The sequence below is a fragment of the Lepidochelys kempii genome, chromosome 4 (genome assembly GCF_965140265.1).
Source record: "Lepidochelys kempii isolate rLepKem1 chromosome 4, rLepKem1.hap2, whole genome shotgun sequence".
Classification (NCBI taxonomy): domain Eukaryota; kingdom Metazoa; phylum Chordata; order Testudines; family Cheloniidae; genus Lepidochelys; species Lepidochelys kempii.
Genome location: NC_133259.1, coordinates 29,626,533 through 29,650,497, shown reverse-complemented (window position 1 = coordinate 29,650,497; position 23,965 = coordinate 29,626,533). Strand labels below are relative to the sequence as shown.

Below are 23,965 nucleotides of genomic sequence, written 5' to 3'. Positions count from 1 at the left end.
GGAATGTCTTGCGTGTATAAGTCAAATTCCAGAGAGAAGTGTGTGTGTAAGCGCGTGTGTGCCGAAAGCTGTTGGGCTGCAGTCCTGAAAGAACTGTAATTGTATGCCGTTTCATACCACAGCTGTTCCTTATTATGCCAGCAGCAATCTTCAGGTTTGTGAGAGGTTTTTTCTTTCTTTTTTAAAAGGCAGGTAGGGGCAGGGAGGAGGGTAGTCAGGTTTTAAGCTCCAACACATACAACTGGTTTAGCTCAAAAGAAAAAAAAAATCTGCATTTGGTAATATAACTTCTATAGAGCCTTTGGGAAAATGAGCAGCTGCTTTTTCTTAAAAAAATGGAAAGACGGGGGAGGGGAGAGACAGTCATGAGGATACTAAATGTTCAGTGTAGCCATTTAAATTGAAATGCACACTGCTGTCAAACGCATAAAGAGACATTAGATTTTGGGTTTCCTAAAAATATGATGGCTAGCCAGGATGATTATGACAAAATGAGCGAATAATTTCACTGTGGGGGAAGGGGAAATTGCCAGCAAGAGCTATCTGCTCATTATGCAATCTAGCAGACCACCCATCATAAAAACCCCATCTAGCTCACATATGTTTGTGTGTATATATATGTAATAAATCCAAAATGTATTTCAACCAATATCTTAAAAATTCATGATAGGTATGGATGACTAAAAAATGTTCTGGAAAGCTAGCTATGCTAAATGTGGAAGACTGAAAATGAGAGATCTGCCCTGGGCTACATGCAATTAACTTGCAATAAAGTAGTACATGGGGAACCAAAGCAAATCAGACCAACATCAAAATTTTAATGGGAAAGATAATCTGGTTCACTGTGCACTTTAAAGGGCACAATTCCGCAAAGTTCTTCATAGAAGTTATTACTCATTTGTATTGTGGTAGTACCTGGAGGCCTAGAACAGCTCGGACCTGTTGAGCTAGGCTCTATACTACTGTGAGAGAGTGGCCCTAAAAAGTGCGGAATCTCCTCAACTCCCATGAAAGTCAATGGGAGTGAGAATGGTGAGCTGCTTTCTGGAGTGCTTAGCAACCTGCAGGCCAAACCCTCTACATTTAGAGCTTTAAATTAGATCTGACTCTGAGATCTCTATTTGCTGGCCTTAAATGGAGGGTGCTTAAGAACATAAGAATGAACCGTATTGGTTTATCTAGCCAAGTATCCCGTCTTCTGACAGTGGCCACAGCTGATCAGTGATCCATCCTGTTGTCCAGTCCCAGCTTCTGGCAATCAAAGGTTTATGGACACCCAGAGTATTGCACTGTGTTCCTGACCATCTTGGCTAATAGCTATTGATGGACATATCCTCCATGAACTTATCTAAAGGACAATGCCATTCAAAAAGACAATGAAAAAGAAAGGAGACGTTTCAATGAAAAGCAAATACCTATGTGCCATTGTCAATTATTTCTCTTCAGAACTTCTTGGTCCATTATCCAGAGCTTCTTTTTAACTTTTAATGACATGCTCAAATTATTTGGGTTCTTAATGAATATTTACATAGTGGTAGTCCAATGGTTGTCTAGGAGGCTCAAAATAAGAGAGATATCTATTTCTGTGAAAAAGTGTATGTGCAGCAGAGTTCTGTAGACCAGCTGTACAAAAGAATCATGTATTTGCATTAAAGTATAATCAGTATTCAGGATCAGGTTTTCTTGACCTATACAAAAATACAGGAAATGATCAGAAACACTGCAGCAGCGCAGCTGTAAATTACATTGCTTGGAACCATTACTGTTGAGCACATTAGTATACTTATAAGGGAATGTACATTTAACACATCCCTACAGGTGTGCATGGCACTTCACAGAGAGATCAATGACACAGGCCCACTACCTGCCCAAACAAGCTTAAATCTATCCTGCAAAAAGATCAAGTTCTTGCTTTGGTTTGTGGTGTATGAATCATGATGGTCCTGCATTTATTGGTTTGGTTAATTGTGTTTGTTTATAAAAATTTATCATAAAAGTTATTTTACATAATGAAGTCCACTTGTATTTTAAAAAATAAGCTATACTGATTGTGCATAGCAGGATTGAGGATAGCAGGGAGAAAATCTTGCACTGTGGATTTTAAACCAATATGGTCATCCGACTTTCTTTCATGGCAATCTGTTAGAGTCCAAAGGCGTGTGCTGACTATATAACAGTTAGAGGCATGAGGCCTGTATCCGTTAGCATGTGTAGTCTATCTCAAAAAACATAAATAATAATAATAATTTAAAAAGTATGGAGATGATTCAGGTTTTTTACAATAATGGCCTCATTTTTCTCCTTACCCTTATCAAGAATACAGATATGCAAAATACATTAATTTTACTGATAAATACTTCGTGGGCTGCATATCGCATGTGTGCTGAATACAATACATTCAGAAGAGAAACAGGTAACTAATTAAAATACCAGACTTCACTAGACTGGTTCCTGTGTTGTGTCCTATTCAGCAGTCACAGTTAAGGCCAAATTCTGTAGTACTCACATAGGATGCCAACTGACTTCATATAGGTGAAATGATCATTAAAGATACCTAGATTTGGGCCCCCCTTCAGCAAAGCACTTAAACATGGGTCTTAAATCTCATTTACTTCAACCTAAACATGCTTAAATGTTTTTACTAATCAGGGTCCTAGTCTTTAAATTCTGCTATCTTTAGCCCTTGCCACAGCCCCTTCCCCAAAACTGCTTATCTTACTCTGACCCAGGGAACCTCATTTGCTGACTATTGTTCTTTCTGAGGAGGAAGATACTTTTTATTTTAATTGGTGCAATGTAGTGCCTTGTTCCCTATCTGCTGTTTGTCATGGCAGATCACCACACTGCAAAGTCAGACTAACAGGAATAGCTAACTATTTGAAAAAAACAAACACTGAAATGTTCCATGGCTACTTGGGTTGGAGAACTCCAACGTTTACTGTACTGAATAAGCTTCTGATTCAAACAGGGTTGGTTCTGGTTTTTTTGTTCAATTTCCTTACTTTTGAGTAAAAGAGGCCTATATCAGAGTAGCATTACACATCTCAGTATTGATAAGCCTTATCTTTCGTACTTGCACCAGAATATTTTCCTCCCATCTAATCTACTTCATTACTTTTGAAGATGGCCTAACTTGAATTACTTCTTTCCTGAATCACCAACTGCAGGATGTATAAGGCCATAACACTGGCTCTAACTATATCTGGAAAACCTTCCTCCATCCTGCAGTACGCTGGGGTTACTGAATGGCTCTGTGGATTAACAGCATGCCCCGACACATGGTCAGCAAGTCATGTTCCAACTAAAACAGGACATCAAATAGTCAACTTTGGAGAATTATTTTTCTTATAGGTTACAGAAGTTAATACAAATTGATATTGTTATTCGTTTACAGGCAAATACAGTACAAAGTTCAGGTAATACTAATTTTGGAAGTATTCGTTACAAACTGTTGTCCCTTTATGATTAGAATTTATATATATAAATTGGATATTGTTGATAATCAGCAAAGCATAATGTAAAATTTAGCCAATTCCTTTGACAAACGTTTGCATTTCACACCAGGAAACTGGGATTGTGACTACTGCATGCTAAATAGTAAGAGTCTGTTTCAAGGACTCATGCTGGTTAGATAGCTCCCAGACCTATAAGGCTAGGAAACCGTATCACCACCCCGATCCCTGTTTACAGTCCAGTTAGAAAACTTAAAGTAGGATGTGGCATTTTGCAATCAGCCAGCTTGTAGGCTAGCACACACATATTTTGCATGTATAATCATTTATATGCACAATATCTGCATTTGAACATGCACATTGAATTGTGCTAGCATGAAACACTGATAACTGTACATCTAACTCCGCTATTTGTCATGTGTGAAACGGCACATTCCACCCACACAAACAGGCATATTTTTGTGGGGCAAAACTAAAGACAATGGTTCCAACCACAGCCATCTATGTCCAGAATTTCAGAGATGAAACAGAGCAATTATAATGGGCCTTGTGAATGGAATGGCAACTTTTCTGTGTAGCTAAATCTTAAATGAAAGCTATTCACTTGAAATCTATTTAATTTCTAGAAGTGGATTGAAAATAGTTTCAGGTGCTATACCTCTTCCTGAAACTCCCTACTCATTTGTGGTTTGTGGTTTGTGCAGTGAAACTGACCATAAACAAAGTGCTATCAAATGTGCTAATGGAACAAACTGGAAAGATAGAGGGTGAAATCCTGGCCCCGCTGAAATCATTAGCAAAACTCCCATTGACTTCAACAGAGCCAGGATTTCACCCAGAGACTATCGTTATAGTTACCGGAGGTGTCTGCTGTAACAATAGTAGGTTAACTCCTCTTCCCAGCAAAGATCAGGCAAAAGTACCGTCGTTTTATATTTGTGGTGTGTCTGTCATGCAGTTATAATTTAGCAACACTGAGTATTTTCATTCTTTGGCCATTTTTATTTGCATTCTTTACACAAAAATTTCCCTTCCTAGGAAGAATATAAATTCGTGAGGGTTTTCGGTTTTTTTTTAAATAAAAAAATAAAAATAAAGTTAGGGTTATACTGTACTTTTTTGATCTAGAAAGAGTAGAAAGTAAAATGTAGACTGAATCCACCAGGCATGAATAAAGAAAAAATGACTGTCAAATTGAAAAAGGACAGAAGTTTACTAAGAGTACAGATGGATCTCCTTCCCCCATACCACCTATGTATGATATCTAGAAAATAAGTTTGATAGACGTAAGCTATCAAATAGATCACATATTAGAAAATTTAATACAACATTCTATCATTTGTAATTAACTTTCAGGTTTGATACAATTTAGAATAAAAATTAAATCATAAGATGTATTTGATATGAGACTTCGTAATTTTCTTCTACTTGAAGAACCTTGATGACTTAGTATATGTGCAGTGTTCCAATCACAGTCTCGTGCTCCCTGACCTGGTACTTCGGAACATAAATCTCAAAATCCCATCAGTCTTCATTACCGTCTTATTGCATCACATGTGCATACTCAATTTAAGATCGAGAGCCTAATCCAAACCTTAATGAAATCAAAGAAAGGCCCCATGTCCTTACAAAGGACAGATGATAAAAGCGACCAGCTATAATGCCACTTAAGAGCAATATCCACGGGCCAGACATTTCTAGTATACATACAACTTTATTTTCATATAACATCTTTATTCCAACAGAATCCCAAGACACTTTACAGTTTAAACACAATTAGTGTGTTCATAACAAAAGGGAAGGGTGAAAAGATATATTTTCAGTTGGAAGTTTACATGAAACGATTAGTTGGGACTCTATCCTGAAAGGCACTGAAAAAGCTGGTCCTACTTCAACAAAGCACTTAATACTCCTGGGGGAATTCTGCGCTACTGCGGATGTGCAGAATTTATGTCAGAAAAATGACTTTCTGATGGGGAAGCAAAGGGAAGCCACAAAGTGCGACCCTCCCTAGCAGTATGGTTCAGGTGCCCCAGGCAGCCGGCAGAGAGGTAATTCACTGTGAGGCAGGAGGCGGGACTGCTGAAGACCCGGCTGGTGGCTCCTACCTTGTGCTAGGCTCAGCTGCTAGTCCCAGATGCGAAGGATGGGACTTCCTCTTCCCCTGCACGGCATCCGGGGCTGGGTCAGACCCACCCCCAGATTTCTCCCCCAGCTGCAGAAAGCTCTGAAAACTCTTTCTTCCCCCTCACCACCCCCCAGCTTCCTGCACCCATTGCTCCTCAGTTGCAGGGCAAAGGATGCCTGTAGAGGAAGCTGCTCCCCCACCCACCCAACCCCATGCATCCAGAACCCCTCATACCCAGACCCTCCCAGCAAGCCTCACCCCTCCGTACTCAGAACCCCGCCCCCAAGAGCCCCACTCTTCCTGCACCTGGACCACTCCGACAAGCCACCCGCACCTGGATCCCCACCCCACTGAGCCCCAACCAGCTGCACCTGGAACCCCATCCCACTGAGCTGCACTCCCCCAGCATCTAGACCCCCCACTGAGTCTTCCACACCCAGACCCCCCCGCTGATCCCCAAATACCTTCACTTGGACCCGGCTGCAGAGTCCCATTACTGTTGCACCCAGAATCCCCCAACAAGCCCTGTGCATCCAGATCCTCCACTGAGTTGCCCGCACCCAGATTGTCCCACATAGAAACCTTTCAACCCACACCTGGATCCCCCCACTAAGCCCCTTGGATTCTGCCTTGCTGAGCCTGCCTGACCACACCTGGTGCACCTGGAACAGAAGGGCAGGGTCCTGGGGTGTTTCTGGGGCAGGCCCGATCCTTGCGCTGTGTCAGGGTTGGGTGCAGCCTCACTGCTGAGTCCGTGTCCCAGGGGAAGCTGCACAGTGATCTCCCACCTCTGTGAAGCCAGTGGCCTGTGCCTCTCAATGCCCTGCTGGAGCCTCCACATTTATTGGACAAATAAAATGTGCAGAATTTTAAAATACTGTGCACAGAATTTTAAATTTTCGGTGCAGCATGCCCTCAGGAATAACGTAGGGCTTGTCTACACTGGCACTTTACAGCGCTGCAACTTTCTCGCTCAGGGGTGTGGTTTATTAATGTTTCAGGGACGAACTCTCTTGCTGGAGTTTAGGCACAGAATAAGAATCTCTTTGGATTAGGGAATAGGAGTTAAAGGAACAAGTAATCTTTGTCACCATTTTGACATTGTTTCTCCTTCCATTTTTTGGGGTGTTTTTCCAAGTAGTAGAGAATCTGCTGGCTCATGCTATGCAGGGGCAAGATAAAAACTGTGTATTAGGGGGAGCGTCTCTCAAATAAATAGGTTGCTATTTAAAGGGGAAGGGAAAGAACAAACTGGTTCGGGGAGATACTATACGCTTTCATAGATTCATAGATTCATAGATATTTAGGTCAGAAGGGACCATTATGATCATCTAGTCTGACCTCCTGCACAATGCAGGCCACAGAATTTCACCCACCACTCCTAAAAAAGACCTCACACCTATATCTGTGCTATTGAAGTCCTCAAATTATAGTTTGAAGACCTCAAGGAGCAGAGAATCCTCCAGCAAGTGACCCGTGCCCCATGCTACAGAGGAAGGCGAAAAACCTCCAGGGCCTTCCAATCTGCCCTGGAGGAAAATTCCTTCCCGACCCCAAATATGGCGATCAGCTAAACCCTGAGCATATGGGCAAGATTCATCAGCCAGATACTACAGAAAATTCTTTCCCGGGTAACTTGGATCTTACCCCATCTAAAAACCCATCACAGGCCATTGGGCCTATTTACCATGAATATTTAATTACCAAAACCATGTTATCCCATCATACCATCTCCTCCATAAACTTATCGAGTTTAATCTTAAAGCAAGATAGATCTTTTGCCCCCACTACTTCCCTCGGAAGGCTATTCCAAAACTTCACTCCTCTGATGGTTAGAAACCTTCGTCTAATTTCTAATCTAAATTTCCTAGTGGCCAGTTTATATCCATTTGTTCTTGTGTCCACATTGGTACTGAGTTTAAATAATTCCTCTCCCTCTCTGGTATTTATCCCTCTGATATATTTATAGAGAGCAATCATATCTCCCCTCAACCTTCTTTTAGTTAGGCTAAACAAGCCAAGCTCCCTGAGTCTCCTTTCATAAGACAAGTTTTCCATTCCTTGGATCACCCTAGTAGCCCTTCTCTGTACCTGTTCCAGTTTGAATTCATCCTTCTTAAACATGGGAGACCAGAACTGCACACAGTATTCCAGGTGAGGTCTCACCAGTGCCTTATATAACGGTACTAAAACCTCCTTATCCCTACTGGAAATACCTCTCCTGATGCATCCCAAAATGACAAAATTTCCTCTTTCCCTGAGCAAATTATCAGTGATACTGGTAGGACTCTAGCAAAGTTGCAGTGGGGGAGGTTTAGGTTGGATATTAGGAAAAACTTTTTCACTAGGAGGGTGGTGAAACACTGGAATGCGTTATCTAGGGAGGTGGTAGAATCTCCTTCCTTAGAAGTTTTTAAGGTCAGGCTTGACAAAGCTCTGACTGGGATGATTTAATTGGGGATCGGTCCTGCTTTGAGCAGGGGGTTGGACTAGATGACCTCCAGAGGTCCCTTCCAACCCTGATATTCTATGATTCTATGAAAAGTAGATGAAAATTAAAACAAACAAAAAAACAACCCAAAAGTTGGAAGAAGGGAATTTTATCCATGTAAAATTATCTGGAAACCAAAGATTAGCATTCAGCTAGAAAATTTAATTGAGCTTTCAGAGAGAAAGAGGAAGAACTTCCTTTTATCATCTGATGTAATGTTTCTTTGGAGGAGGGAACGGAAGGTAAAATGGAAGGAAAATTTTCCTGTTTGCTGGCTACAGGAACTAAGTAATTCCTGTAAGCCTCTACCTGTTAAAGGCAGGCATGACTTGCAATTCCCTGCTAAAAACAAAGCTGATTTACACTGATGCATGACAGATCCTACAATGTGACTGTGAAATGGTACAGTTTCTCCAAAACGACAGATGATGGGAGTTTATCTGAGGATAAAAGGGGAGGGATTCTGTGCACAAAGTCAGTTTAGGAGAGATGTTCAGAGCAAGAGCAGCTGTCTGCACTCTCAAACCTCTAATCTAAGAGGACCACGTCACTGCACTGCCTCACTAAAAGACAGGTTAGACTGCACTGCTATTGCACTATCAACCATTTAAGTTGTTTTCTCTTTCACTGGCTTTTGTTTTCTCCCCTATTCAGATGTAAAATAAAATCCAGGGGATTTCTGAATTGAGGTCATCTTGCTTCTTTTGTAATGGCAGCACCACACTCAACCCTGCTGTCACCCAGAGGGCTTTTTCAGCATTTCCCAAGAGCTCTGAGGATAATAAATTCATTCAGGTCTTCACCCAATAGATAATTTTTGTGGTCTATTTAAGAGAACAGATTTTGAGTATTGTATTATTTCCATTTTTGGTGCAGCCTTCTCAGTTGCTGTGCATTTCCTGTTTATTATAGAAACATCTCATTTGCTTTGAATCTACATTTTAGCTCCAAATATTAACAAGAAATGAAGCAAAATGGCAAGGAATGCCTTGCCAAATATGTGTACAGCAAGTCACTGATTTCAGGATGGTTTGAAATCAAGGAATGTAATGAACATTCAAATCTACTTTGACGTATGCCCTGTGTAACCCCATTGGTGTATCAGCATGACTACATGATACAAGTAATTGTTCTGCCTAACATGTTTTTTTAAACTTCATCACCTTCGCAATCAATATCATACTCCTCCTCCTGCTCCTCCATCAGGTCAGTTTTGTTTTTAGTAATCATGGTAGTCAAGAATACACCTAATTTCTCAGATTAAATGACTATTTTAAAGGTACTGCCACTTAAGTGGACTGTTTAGGTCAGGGGTGGCCAACCTGAGCCTGAGAAGGAGCCAGAATTTACCAATGTACACTTTCCGAAGAGCCACAGTAATATGTCAGTAGCCCACTATCACCACCACCCAAGCTCCCAGAGCCTCCCCCTAGGGTGACCAGATGTCCCAATTTTATAGGGACAGTCCTGATTTTTGGGTCTTTTTCTCACATAGGCACCTTTTACCCCCCACCTCCTGTCCCGATTTTTGACACTTGCTATCTGGTCAGCCTACTCCCACCCACCAGCAGCCGCACTGATCAGCGCCTTCCCCTCCCTCCCTGCACCTCCCGATCAGCTGTTTTGTGGCATTCAGGAGGCCCTGGGAGGGGGAGGGAGAGGAGTGAGGGCCTGGCATGCTCAGCAGTGGAGTGGGGGCAAGGCCTGTGGCAGAGCCAGGGGTTGAGCAGTGAGAACCCCCTGGCACATTGGGGCTGGAGCTACAGGTGCCAACTTTCCAGAGTCAGTGCCTATACAAGGAGCCGCATATTAAGTTCTGAAGAGCCGCATGTAGCTCCAGAGCCACACGTTGGCCACCCCCGATTTAGGTCCTCTGCTGTTCAGTTTACCATAGAAAGAAGGGCACAAATTGAACTCTTGACTAACTCCTTTGACATCAATAGTTACACTAGGGATTAATTTGGTCTATTACATGTACATTATGCGTAGGGTTTGCAGAATTTAATTTTTATTTTTATATGCTTTTTAGGATTTTTATCCATTAAAATGTTCATAATTGTGGGAAATTATGGATGGGGGTCAGACACTAATTATTTAATGACAGACAGATTCAAAAAGTTAAAGCTTTATAGCTGTTAAAATACTATTTGTCAACATCAGATATCAAAACATACAGAGTAAATATCCTTAAATCAAACCCTAAGTTCTCTAGCAGCATATTTTCCCCTTTGCCTACCTGGAAATTTTAATTATTGATGGTTATTATTGATATTTTGACTATTGATTATTAATATTTTTGTCAGTTGGTGTATATACAGTGAAATTGAAATTTACCAATAAAAATCTAATCCTTCCAAGCCTAATTATGTACTTGTAACAGTACATCAGTCATTAACATCAGGAAGTTGCATAAATAGGAAAGTGGACAGGACAGTCAAAGTTTTATTTATTTTTGCTTTGTGATCTGCACAGTAATGACAGTTTCAGTCTTTGGCACAGAGCAGTCCTCAGGCTGATGTTCTCTTTTCACTAACACACTGTATTTCCTCAGGGTGCACACCCTTAACTTGCCATCTATTTCACAGTTCTGCACCAATCTCTCAAACTCCCTCTTGCATATGGCTTTGTGCCAAGCCTATCTCCTACCTCAGGGTCTATTAAATTGAGGGGAAGAAGAAGAAGGCAATGAGAGCAGGTGATCAGAGTGGTGGCCTAATTGCTACGTGAAGAGCTACACACAGAAACATTATTCCCTTGTGCCAAGTGAGGGGAGAGGGGATAGTGATAGTCCCTTTTATAGTCCCCTGGCAGAATTTTTCCAGATTGTTCCACTGGAGAAGGCAAAAGCTTGCTTCCACCCCTGCAGGACTGGCAATGGATCAGCTCCAAAAGCTCACATGTCCTAAGACCAGCTGGAGGCCCAGACCCCCTGACTTCAGACCACCTGTAGCACCGAATAAAGTCACACAACCATGGGCTATCCTATGCAGATGGAAACTGTAGCAGCTCTGTTGGCTCCTGAAGTGAAAACTATGATAGGCTTTTGGCTAGAACAAGGCTCTCAAAGTCAGGCTACAATGAGATCCTCCTGGGTTCACTCTGTTCCTGCTTCTTCCACTAACTTAAGTGACTTCTGCAGGTCACATAATAAAACTTGCCTATACTAGGAAAATAACCCATTGTTGACCACTGCTGTCAGCAACGGGGGCAGCTGGAAATGGTGCTGAACATGATTTGTCTGTTCACATTTGCAAAACTTGTAGTTTAACTGTATTTAGCACCTGTTACTGACACACAGCAACGGATAGCCCTCATAGCGTAGTCCACAAATTAATCTGTCTGGTCCTCAGTTTTACCATCTATAAAATTGGGATACAAAGTATTTCATCGGGGTGCTGGGAAAAACATGTTTGTTAGTTACTTTGAGATCATTTGCATTTCTATAAAAGTTTTCAAAAGTAGACTATGATGATGTCCCACTATCACACAGATGACTTTTTTTTTTTTTTTTGATGATGGAGTTGAGGCAAGGAATGATGCTGGTGCAAACCTGAGCCATAACTGAGAGGAAGAGGGTATGTTCAAAGAACTGAAAAACAATGAAAACTTCACATTGAGGTGCCTCCTCTGCCCTGTTAATATCAGTTAAAGCTCTTCCAGCATAATCATCTCAGAAAGTCCGATTCTTTGGAAAGTTGGTCACCAGGGACAGGCAGATTTCCCTGTGTCCCTGATTGAATCATGATCACACTTTTTTTCTTTTTTTTTTTAAAAACCAACAGCTGTCACACACAGAATCTACCTTCTGCATTATCTTACAATTAACATGCTGAAAAAAATGCCACTGGTGTCTTCTGGGAGTTTCAGTGACACAAAACATCATTTCATTGTGAGACACAAAGCTGGAACCCGTTAACAGTAAAGTAACCTGTGTTTTGAAGCCTGGAAGCATCGACTCTGTTGTAAGAAGCAGTCACATCATCTTTTTCAAGAAATCTTTAAAAAGAGAGAGAGAAAAACTCTCCGAGGCCTGGTGGATGCATTAGCTTTTGCAAAGAAGTTTCAGTCACTGACAAAAGCTACCCAACTATTTCAGCTCATTGTGCTGGGATACATTCACACTGTTTTGGCTTGAATCCTTCCTTCCTCCCTCCTATTCCTATTTGTCCATAACTCATCCTGTTTCAACATGAGCTCTGAGCAGGAAGCTCCTTCTAATCAGTGTTCCCAGGCGGCCACTGCTCCTGCTCCATACAGCTACGGTGAAATCCCACTCCAGTCCTAAAGAAGCCAAGCCAGAGTTTACTGAACAGCTGGTCACTGGCCTCGCTTAGATACACCCACAGCACATAACCCCTCCCCTCCCTCCCTAGCAAGGAAAAAAAAAAATCCCTTTGCAAGCCAGAGATCCTGGCTGACCTAGGTCTGCCCACGGGGAAATGTTAATTGAGAATGCTGCTTGCCAGCAGAGACTGTTCTTACACAAATGCCCACAAAATGACCAAACAGTATATAGCGGGGTAAAAAGCAAATATCTTTCAATACCTCTTCAGGAAACATAGTGCTGTGAACACAGAGATTTTTCCTTTGTTTACTTTGTGAACAAAAGGAAAGAACAGGGGTGAAGAAGGGACCCCTTAAGGAACAGTTGCAGCTGAATTAAAAACAAAATGTTACTTCCCAACTGTAGTCGTTTTAGCTAACATTGCTGTGAAGATTTGTTCTGGTTCTTTAAAACTGGGACAGGAAGCCAGGCAACAAGGGAATGTGGGTGGGTTCTAGACAGAAGTTTTACCCAGAAGGTGAGAAAGACAAAGGAAATCCAGGATAATAACTGTTAATTAGAATAATAAAAACTTTCTTTTTCAATGTTAGAAGAAAGTGACTCTTTCTGTAAGTCACAGGAGAATTCTGAGAATCTACCCCAATGCCACCTAGAACTCTCTTGTTCAACATAGTAAGGGTTTGTGCCTCATATCACTGTTTTTAGAAATTAGAATGCATTGCAGAAGGGGCGTGGAAAGTATGCTGCATATTATGATTCCCCTGAGAAGCATGAATAGTGCCAAATGGACATACTTCTTAATTGCATTGTAGATAATCATACTGCAATCACAGAAACATGTAAGTAATGGGAATTTTAATGCATGAAAAATAACTAGATTGTGTAATGGGGAAAACCATCACATGCAGAAGAAAGCAACCCTGAGATGGTCACTGATTAATGAGGAAAAACAAGAATTTCCTCATTAATCTGAGATCATGGGGCAACAGAGAGGCTCTTCAGATAAATATATACGTACAATAGTGGGTATATTTGTCCCGTACAATAAAGAGCTACAGAACTGATTATGATTTCACTCTGGTGTGAATCAGGAGTAACTCCATAGTCACATGGGATGTAGAACTGTTATATGTGAGATCAGGCCCTGTGCCTGCTCTGTATCCCATTAAATTGAAATCTTTTAACAAGTACACACTAACTAGCATGCTGTGCAGAGAAGATGAATTTGCTCCTTGTGGAAGCCTCAATAGGCAGGGCTGGAGAGGAGCGTGGGTAGATGCACTTTTCAGAGGAAGGCGTGTGCACTTCCACATGCCAGAGAGGTGGTCTGAACAGGTGACCAGAGAGAAATATGCTGAGAAAAGGACCACTGGAGCCATTCTTATGCCAACCCTGTAGTCAGGAACCCCTGCATGTGGGGTATGGAGAGGCAGCAGCCTTTATTCCAGCCTATGATCTGGAACAGTAGCTGTAATAGGCCTGTGCTGAACTCCCATGACTTGACCCTGGACTGCAGGTAGCCTTTTTTTCTCCCTTCAAACACTCATTTAGGACAGCCACCATGAAATTATTTCAACAGTTTCATTTTTTTCCTTTATCCGAAACAATTAACCTAAATAGACACACAGTCACAAAGTGTTTCAGGAAGCCCAAATCTGCATTTTCCAGTGAAAAAATATTTTAGATGAAAAAGGTCAACCAACTCTGAACTTAGGTCAAACTGTTAAAAAGAAAAAGGCAGCAGCCATACCACTTTGAGCTGTGAGATCAGTTTTTGCAGGCTGAGCATGGTCAGACTAATTCAGGAGAAAAAAAGCCAGGTGCAGCAGGAAGTGGGTCTAATATTTTGTTCAAGGTGTGGTTATCTTCTCTTGGTGCCAGTACTGGGCCCACACCACAGTAAGGTCAGCATAATGAATTTTACTGTTCACTTCCACTCTGCACAAAACCATGGTCATGTTCCAATTCAGAAGTGACTGAATTTCTGTCCTGGGAGAAAGTAACCCCCAGATTGTGTGTGAGTTTTCTATATTTATACAAAGTGTGTAAAACACCCTGAAATTCTTCAGGATAAATGGGGCTAATAATATGTGAAGTTTTATTAGTGAGACTATTGCCCTGGATTTTTCAGTCACAATGGATTTTGTTTTGTTTCTTGCTATAGTAGTTTTAAATCATGTCATTGTTATTTAGAATGAAATGTTACCGCTTGTTATGGTGATACAATACTCTATGAAAATTGCATGTTTTGAGACTTCCTCAATTGCCCAGTTGTTTTGCAGTTTCTACTGGATAAATACCCTAATCAAGATTTTTACATTTTTTTTTGAGGTAGCAGCTCTATACCCTGAATCAGGTAATTCTGCAATTAGTGGGTTATTGTAAAAATCAGCTCTTCAAAAGAATGGAGCCATTACCGTGTATTGTATTCGTATCACTGTCCATTTAGAGAGTCAGTGGATCAATAAACCAGTAGACGTTGATGGTTCCCTTCAGAGCTGCCACAAGTCTATAGCATCAAAGATCACTTGGAGAACTTATTCGCTCTTGCATCACTAACCCAATCACCAACTCTCTCAAAGCCAATGCAATGCAGTGAATTAATATGGGTACTGAACATGCATAAGTAATCTGACTGCTAAAAATGTTTAAAAAAACCCATACTGTGGATGCACAGGAGCTACTTATAATAACTATAATAATAATAATTTAATTGTTTTAATTTTTTTAAAATGCAACTGATAACTTAAATAAGCAACCAACAATTGATGACCTTTAAAAATGGTTTTCTAGTTAAAACAAGGTGAGTCACAGAAAAATGGCAGTAACATTCCTTGGTAGTGGTATGAATGATAAAGTCAGAGACCACTAGTCTTATTGGAATTAAAGGGTTAAGAGACATACCAAGAGTAGAAAACTATCCAAGAGGCAAAGACACAATTGTGATTTTTTTCTTCAAACACTAGAAAAGGAGAGGAGACCAGACAAGACAAAATATGGGAACAATATTTGGAGGGAGAGTTTGGAGGGAGGGGAGAGAAACACAGAGAAAGTTGTAACTCGTGCAAAGCTAGCTAGTACTTCCAGAGACTTCTTGACTTTGTGAAACAGAGGGGGATTAAGTAAGTAGGTTTGTTAAAGGCAGTGTAACTTCATAGCTGCTGCTGCTGCAAATGTCACAATGGTAGCAATGCAATGGAGGGCCCTAATCTTTGGGTACAGTGAGATGGGGGTGGGGAAGACAACACATACAAACAAACAAAACTTTCTGAGCCAGGGACAACTTATCCTTTGTGACTGACAGATCTAAGGAATGAAAACCAATAGGTTGCTTTGTGACAGAGGTGGTAATTTGCGTCGACTGTTTTCCTGTTGTTGTAAAGAGAGAAACTTTTTAGGGTATGTCTACACTCGCATTAGCATTATGCATCGCAGATGCATCCCATGAAGTGAGCTGTAGCTCATGAAAGCTTACGCTCAAATAAATTTGTTAGTCTCTAAGGTGCCACAAGTCCTTCTTTTATTAGCATTAGCAACTCTAGTGTTTTGTGGGAACCAAAGAACAGAATGGTTTGGTCGTAAAATGGCAGCACTGCTGACAGGAACAATGCAGTGACCCAGAGTAGTGCATTTTAGAAATATCTCCTGAACTCATGTGGTTTCATTCACACAGCTGGTTTTGTATGAATTTTATTATTGTGATCATGGGTTATCTCACAGAAACATTTAAAAAGCTTTAAAGTGAAAGACACGAGGTTCTCAAAGCCAAAAAGGGAAAGGAAGTTGGGAGTATGTTAACAATCTACAAAGGAATTATTCTAATTTGACCACCTTTGGAAAAAAGTTGGTTGCAAAGTTTGATGATAGGAATTAAAGAGAAAAAATGAAGGCTGTGATGGGGAACAGGGTAGATACTGGAGCACAAACCATAGAGTAGAAGACTGGGGGTGGGGGAATCCACAATCAAACCTAGTGCTATAACAGCAAACGGACTGCAATGAATTAAGCAGGGGAAGGGAGTTGTACATTTCCCGATATAAATGCAGGTCTTAATTAGATTAGAGAAATCAGATGTGAGGCCTTCTTTGGGCATAGAAAAAAGAAAGATCAAAAGAAGGGACCTGAAAGGGAGCGAAATGGATGAATGAGAATGTGAAACAAGGAAGGTTAGATTTAAAAGAAAAGAGGTTACAGATACAGTAGAGGAAAAAGCCTATGAAGGCTGGTTTTGAAATAAAGCAGTGATCCTTTTCACTCTGTAGGATGCGAGCAGAGCAAGGAAAAGGTGAAACCAAGTTTGCAGTAAGAAAGGAGACCATAAAGATATTAAAGACCTCCTTGTCTCTATCCTTTTAAAGCTGTGGCACTAAGGGAGCTGTGAATTATTCACTCTCTGTACTTGGTGGTAGTTCTCGCCTCATTGTAAGCCAAGTGCCGAGTGACCAGATACTTTACCATAATGGGCAAGATACAAATGCCTATAATAACTGAAGACAATAAAATTTCCAAACCTAATGAAGACAGTTTAGGAGAATTTATAAAACAGGTTAGTTGTGTAGTGGACACGTGACTTTCTTATTCAAAATGATCAACAAGCAAATACAATTCTCCTCCATCACCAGTGGAACCGAATCTGTGTCAATGTAAGGTCACTGCACTGTCAGTTGGCTGACAAACCTAGCTGAAGAGCTGACTAGGGCTTTCAGCCAGTGGATGTGGAGCAAGTCACAGAAATGACGCATTGGCTGGAACTTATCCATCAAAAGAGCTAATCAGTTTTATACAGTGCCTGTATAATTAGCTAATTCATAGAGAGGCAATTGTGCCATCTCTGAAGATGGTTGCTTGTCTGACCACGCGGATGGATGCATAGCTGTCCTGGCCATGGTTAAAGTTCTATATAACAGAGAAAAAGACTAGTCAATAATCAGGTGCCAATTCATATCTAGATTCCTAGGAAGTCTGAGATTGCTCACAGTGAACATCCTGTTTGCCTTGGCTAGGAGTTTCTGGTAATTTTGTGAGAAATGAAGATAATCAGCCAGATCTTCAGCTGGTGTAAGTCAGGATAGCTCCATCAATTAACAGATTGACACCAGCTAAGATCTGGCCCAGCTTTCCTGTACGATTGTACCAGAATCTGATCTCTTTTATACCTGTCTGAAAACTGGAGTAACTCATGGTTTTTCAAAAGCGTTATGCTGGGAATACAATGGTGTAATTACCACACTGTTGTTTAATGCTAATACTTGGTGCTCAGATTTTGTTAGTGGGTTACCATAAATAAAAATGATCTTGGCTGTAGTTCAATCCTCTAAACAATACCATGACAACTGTATGTGGCTCTGCCTGTCAGGTTCAAGCAAGGACAGAGCCATGCACACCATCACTGGCGCGGCAAATGAGGTAATGCGTTATCAGCAGGCAGGTCAGAGGCTGCATATATCAACTCTTATAGTGTACAGAGACTAAAAGTAACTTTCTGTTTCAAGCACCCTTTTCCTGAAGAAGGAAATGCACTTATTTTAACACCTTCCACCCCAAACATAACCAGGAAGGGCTTATCACAATTCCGATATCCTCCAAGAGTAGGTCTGGCTGGATTAGCGGATAAAGCATTCTCCTTTCACCCTAGGACCAGAAATCAAGTGTAATGTAAAGTCCTAAATTAAATGAATTTGGTAATCCTAGCTCAGTTCCCATCACTAAACTACCACTATATGTAATTTTGCATGTAAATCTGTCTCTGCTCAGGCAATTCTCACACCAACTCAGTCATGACCATTAACTAACTCTCATCCCTAAAGAAGCAGATATCTCCAGGTCAAGACCAGCAAAAGCATAAGCAACTTCACAGGGCAGCTGCCTGATTGACATGAATTGTAGGTAGAGAGACGAATTCTATTAGTTACTTTCATAAGCTTGAGCATTCACTCATATTTAAAATATGTAAATAAAGAGAGAGATCTTGAACAAAACTATGGATAGTATTTACTATCGAGCATGCAAAAAACCCTCAGGATGGTAGGACTAGGTTCATTTTCAGCCTATAGTATATTCTGAGGTATACATTTTGGGTAGGGTATAACTGGCGTTTTTGGTTTCACCATGTTTGCAAAAAGCTGCATTGTACAGTGTGCAAAGATGGTGGGTCTGATTCTGAAAGTCACCAACTCCAGTGTTGGTTAGGAGTGACTCCAGTGAAGTCTCTGTTCTCAGATTTCTAGTGGTGTAATTCCAGAGACAGACCCAGTTTCTCTAAGAATTCAGACAAAACCTGGGTGCCTAAAGCTAGGTATCCAAATCCATATTAGAGGCTGCTTTTATTTGGGTGCTTAATTTAAAACATCTGTGGGAGACAAGTTTTACTTTTTGTACAGCTCTGAATAATTATGGTCCTGTACCTTTCAGTTCCTCATGGTGTTTCTACTTCTACTTTCCCCACTGTTCTCTTCTAGAGGTTTATGCTAATAATTTACTGACCATTCTAATCATGTCTAATTAGGATGAGTGGAAGAGTTATGACTCTAGAGCACCACAGCAAAAGGCCAATCTAATCTTTTCCTAAAGATAATACTATTAGGACAATGCCGAATGAAGGGCAAGATAAAAAAATAAAAACAACCTTATTTATTTACTTTAAATCAAGTGCTATTTCAGCCACTTGCCTTGCTTATCAATATAGTATCTGACATCAAATGACGCAAGATGATTGCTTCAGTGCCAAAAGCAATAGCACATTTTAAAACATGATTCAAGTTTACTTAAATATATAAAAAATAGCATGTATTCTGAAGACTAAAAAATTCAGTGCGTTGTTAACACATTCACAAGGGACTGAATTCAGCCTTAGTGTAAGAGGAGCAATTTGGCCTGCTTAAGTCTGGATTTGGTCCATGACTAACTATATGGCAAAAAATTGTGCTGAACACAGTCCTCACCCCGACATACTGCACATCATAGCAGCAAGTCAACTTTATCTTTAATAGTAAGACTTCCTATCCTTCTCTCTCTTGAAACTACTCTCCCATCATCCTACTCAGGCAACTTTCTCTAATTTCGCTTTAAAAAGTTTACCCTGACAATTGCTACTTGGGTAAATAGCAGATTGCAAATGGTCATTTTATTTTTCTATTCCTTTCAAAAGTTAAACTTAGGTGAATGTTATTCTTTGTAACATGTAATTGATGTGCACGAGCCAACTTTCCACTCAGAACAAAAACTGTATTCTTGGGAGACTGTTGAGTATTCTTGTTCATATCACTGGTTCCCTGAAGGGATGCGGATCAGGGGGAGGTGGGGAAGAGAAGCAACTTTTAAATTTTGGCTCACAAGAGTCATACAGATACATCTTGCTATTTGGCTCTATCAGATAAATGGTAATATGACAGCGCACGTTGCCAGAATAAGAACACAGGCAAAATTTGAGAGGGCTGGGAGAAATAAACTGGTTTTGGCATTAAAGGATTTTTATCTCTTTAGATATGCATTACCAGAAGCCTTGATTCACTGAGTAGCATGCTTGGTTCCGTGCGTAACTCTTTACTTAATAAGGCTTCAAGTCAGCAAGATACCTAAAACACATGCTTTACTATAAGCATATGAATATCTAACTTAAAAAAAACCAAACCCGATGGGACTATTCACATGCTTGCTGAATCAGAATCTAAGGGCTTAATCTGAAGCCTGCTGAAGTCAATGAGTCGTCCCATTAATTTCAATGGGCTTTGGGTCGGGCCCAAGAAAGCACCACATATTTTCTTAGTGTTTTAAGAGGATTGCTTTTCTCAATATTAAAAAAGGAGAGAGAGAGAGAGAGAGAGCACGCGAGAAAGAGCGTGTCCTTTCATGCAGTTTCATCCTTTGTGAGAAATGTATACATGTCAACACACACTATTAAAATGCAACACCTGTAATTTAGAACATTGCTCACAGGAGATACACTCATGCTCCTCAAAGATGTCAAAAAATGTGTTGTTTCAGAGGAACAGCCGTGTTAGTCTGTATTCGCAAAAAGAAAAGGAGTACTTGTGGCACCTTAGAGACTAACCAATTTATTTGAGCATGAGCTTTCGTGAGCTACAGCTCACTTGTTGTGATACAGTCCTTATGATGTCATAACTTCCCAGCTATCACTGCAGGCCATTGTTTTTGACACAAAGGGGAATCCTTTTCTGGAATACAGATCTTTGTGAACCCTCACAAAAGTCATTCTTTTAAATTTGCAAGAGGACCTCTGTCTCACAGCCTCTAGCGGCTACCAGCTTTAGTAAACATATCAAGGACTGTGTGTTCAATGTCAGTTCATGTTTAAGGACTTGATATTCACACTTTTTTCAAGCAATAAATATAAGGCTAAATCCTGCCTGCCTTGCTATGTAATTTCATTTAGGCTACTCACAGTTCTAAAAATTAGATTTTTTTAAAATAAATCTATTTTTATACCAGAAATGTGCACAAAGGATGAAATATACCCCTATTCAGATGTCAGCACAAGATTATGCACTTAAGTATCACTATGATAGCTTAATGAGACTTAAGTATTGGATAGGCCTTATGGTTAGTCCTCTGAACTGGGTTGAATGTCACTCACTATCAACTTACTTTGAAAACTGCATTGGATTTATATTGCTTATTATAAAGATGGAGTATAGAATGCCAGTAACGATATCAGGCACTTTTGGAACCAATCATGTAGTCCTTACTCACAAAAGACTCCCATAGACTAGGGTTGTTGAGAGCTATTTTTGTTAATTTTGCGGTGTTTATTTTACTTGTGTTGAATCAGTGCTGGTTAGATGTGGAACCCTACAAGAGTTATTGCTTTTACCACCCTATGCATCCATCGATAAGAATTCTGGACACTAGAATTGTGTCTATTAAAAATTTACTCTGCAACTTCTATACACACAATAAAAACAAAATAACCCACATGCTAGTTATTCAATGGTAGCCTGGAAAATAAATGAGGCTATTCATTCTGCTTTCACTTTATTTCAATCAGATGTGCATATGGGACACACCATAATAGATTAAGTAGAAAGTTAAATAGGCTGTAAATTCTTACCTACACCCCCAGCCTTATTAAAGCCATGGATGTACCCCCTGAAAGTTGAGAAATTTGTTCAGATAAATCAATGTATCAGAACTATCAGATGCCAGAAAATGTTAGCAGAAGAGAACATTCATGTCGCCATGTTCTTAAGATATTGTGATTGCCATTTAAATATCAGTATTTCCCAACAGCTATAATTTGTGCCTGCTGGACAACTGTTTTCACTTATCATGAGCAGGTACCGGAAATCCCAGTTATTTCCTATAATAACTATGGGTCGGATTGTGTGTTCCTTGTTCACATCGGCGATCAGTTAATCCCATACATGGTTCCATTGACTGCAGTGGGAGCATATGTGGTTAGACATTCATAGTATAGCCCCGTGAAAGGAACACTGATATCTCGGCTACCTATGGGAGATCATCAAAGACAGTATTTGCCAGTAGTCATCACTGCACATTTACATTACTGCTTACGCTATTGTGAATGACCATCTATATTACAACAGGCAGCATGTCACTATTGCATACCATGTCAAATTTGTTTTTTTTTAATCTCATGATCCTGCCATGTGTTTGATTCATCTACCTGTTGTATTTTTCCATAAAACCTATTTTAAACTCTTTGGGGGCAGGAATTGGTTTTTTACTACATGGTCGCACAATACCTAGCATAACTGAGCACCGGCTGAGATAGGGCCTCATTGTGCTAGGCACTGAACAAATGTATATTGAGAGATAAGTTCTTCAGAGTAGGGGCTACAAGTCTAAATTGACAAACAGACAGAGGCCAGGTGAGGAATCACAGGCACAGAGATGTGACCACTTGCTCATGATCACAGTAGTTCAGTGGCACAGTCTGAAATAGAACCCAGTGGGCTATCCACTGGACCACATGGTCTCCCAGGACTCCTTATGACAGGATACTAGGGACCGATTATTCCTGTTGAGCTTTGCCCTGTATGAAGTCTTCTTTCTTGAGAGCTGCCATGTAATTACCTAAAATAGCCTATAATACATCTACTCTGAGCACAGCTGGGAAAAGTTCCTTCATGCTATCAGTCATGGATAAAAATATTCCTGTTACAAAAACAGGCATGTTATATTGGGCTGAGGGAAAGAAGAGACAAAATTATGTCAGTCTCATGGCAAGTTAACTAGTCCAGAAAATGTGCATGTTCTACTGAACACACTGAGCACTATAAGGATTTGGAGTTAGTTTCAATGATTTTTCCATATCAGCTGCATTTCTGAAGTATAAACAACTCTCTGGTTTGCTTCTTATTTATTTATTTGGTTGTCTTAGCAGAGGGATAAAGTAGAAACAAGAAAGTTGATGTCATTACTTCATGTGGCACTTGTTAAACGTCATCTGCAAAACTGTGTGCAGCATTGCTCCCTGTACCACAGAAAGAATCTTAGTGAACTGATGAGGGATACATAAATTAAAGATATTTAATCTAAAACACTATTATAAATAGACAATGGAGTCAGGAGTCCGTAATAGTGTGTATGAAATAAAGCTACCAAGTAAAGTGATTAAAGCAAGGAATATAAGTATGGCCAAGAAACACTCTGATTTGTCTCTGGAATCAGAAGTTGAGGATAATGATAAAACGGGAAGGTGGGATTCAGATCAGGCTCAAAAAGAAGAGGCATTTTGGGTCACACATGTTTTTCTTCTTCCTAACTTTTTTTTATGTTGTAACAGGAATTTATAAAAGAATCAGATATTGTCTTACAGAAATAACTAATTAAATGAGTGAATTTGAAGATGAGGAAATTGTCATATTAATCAGGTATCTCATAAGTGACAATGTGCTCAACACTGTATGAGACAGACTACAGCCAATCCATACTCTGAAGACTTTAAGTAAAGCAAGAGAAAATGTTTTTAATGGGGAAAAAAGAAAATAAATACAAACAGGGCAAATGGGTGAGGTAGGCGTCGAAGGGACCCACTGGTTAAAACTTATAAAGGGTGGAGCAAAACTGGTCTGCGAGCCTCTAGGAACCTTTATTTAGTGTAGGTTAGGACTTTTTGCAGATTAGACCTCAGCTCATGAGTTTTAACAAGATGCCTAGATTTTATGAAAGGGTATCTATTTCTTTTAATTGTTGTTGCTGGAACTTTGTGAGTCAGATTCATGTATTTCTTTTGGGATCTTAAAATTAAAGTACCTCTTTATATATATATATATACACATACATACACATACATACATACACACACACAATATATACACACACACACACACACACTTACAATGGACTTCTGATTCTTTCTTCCCTTCCTCTCATCATTCTTTCCAAGGATCTTTCATAGAACCCTCATTTCCTGCGCTACAACTGTAGTGCGACTGACACCCAACTTTTCAATCCGCTAGACAGCCAGAAAAGTTTGCTCACATCCAGATGAGGATGTAACTTTTCTGTGTGGTTTTGCACAAGAGAGTTTCCCCATCCACCCAAAAAAGACCTGCTGTTTCTACTGCAGTACTAAGTCATTAGTACTTTTCTTCATTTTTTATTTACTGGGACACTTAAAGAGAGTG

At 40.2% G+C, this 23,965-nt stretch overlaps 1 protein-coding gene across 5 annotated transcripts in view; it reads right to left on the bottom strand.

Moving 5' to 3' along the window:
• Positions 1-23,965, bottom strand: part of TET2 (tet methylcytosine dioxygenase 2) — an 85,143-nt gene that overhangs the window by 39,898 nt on the left and 21,280 nt on the right. The window contains exon 2 of one of the 5 annotated variants that reach the window (XM_073340826.1): positions 1,416-1,688. The exons of the other annotated variants lie outside the window; for them this stretch is intronic. The gene's annotated coding sequence lies outside the window, so the exon portion shown is untranslated. The remainder of the gene's footprint in view (positions 1-1,415; positions 1,689-23,965) is intronic. 5 annotated transcript variants of the gene reach the window in all.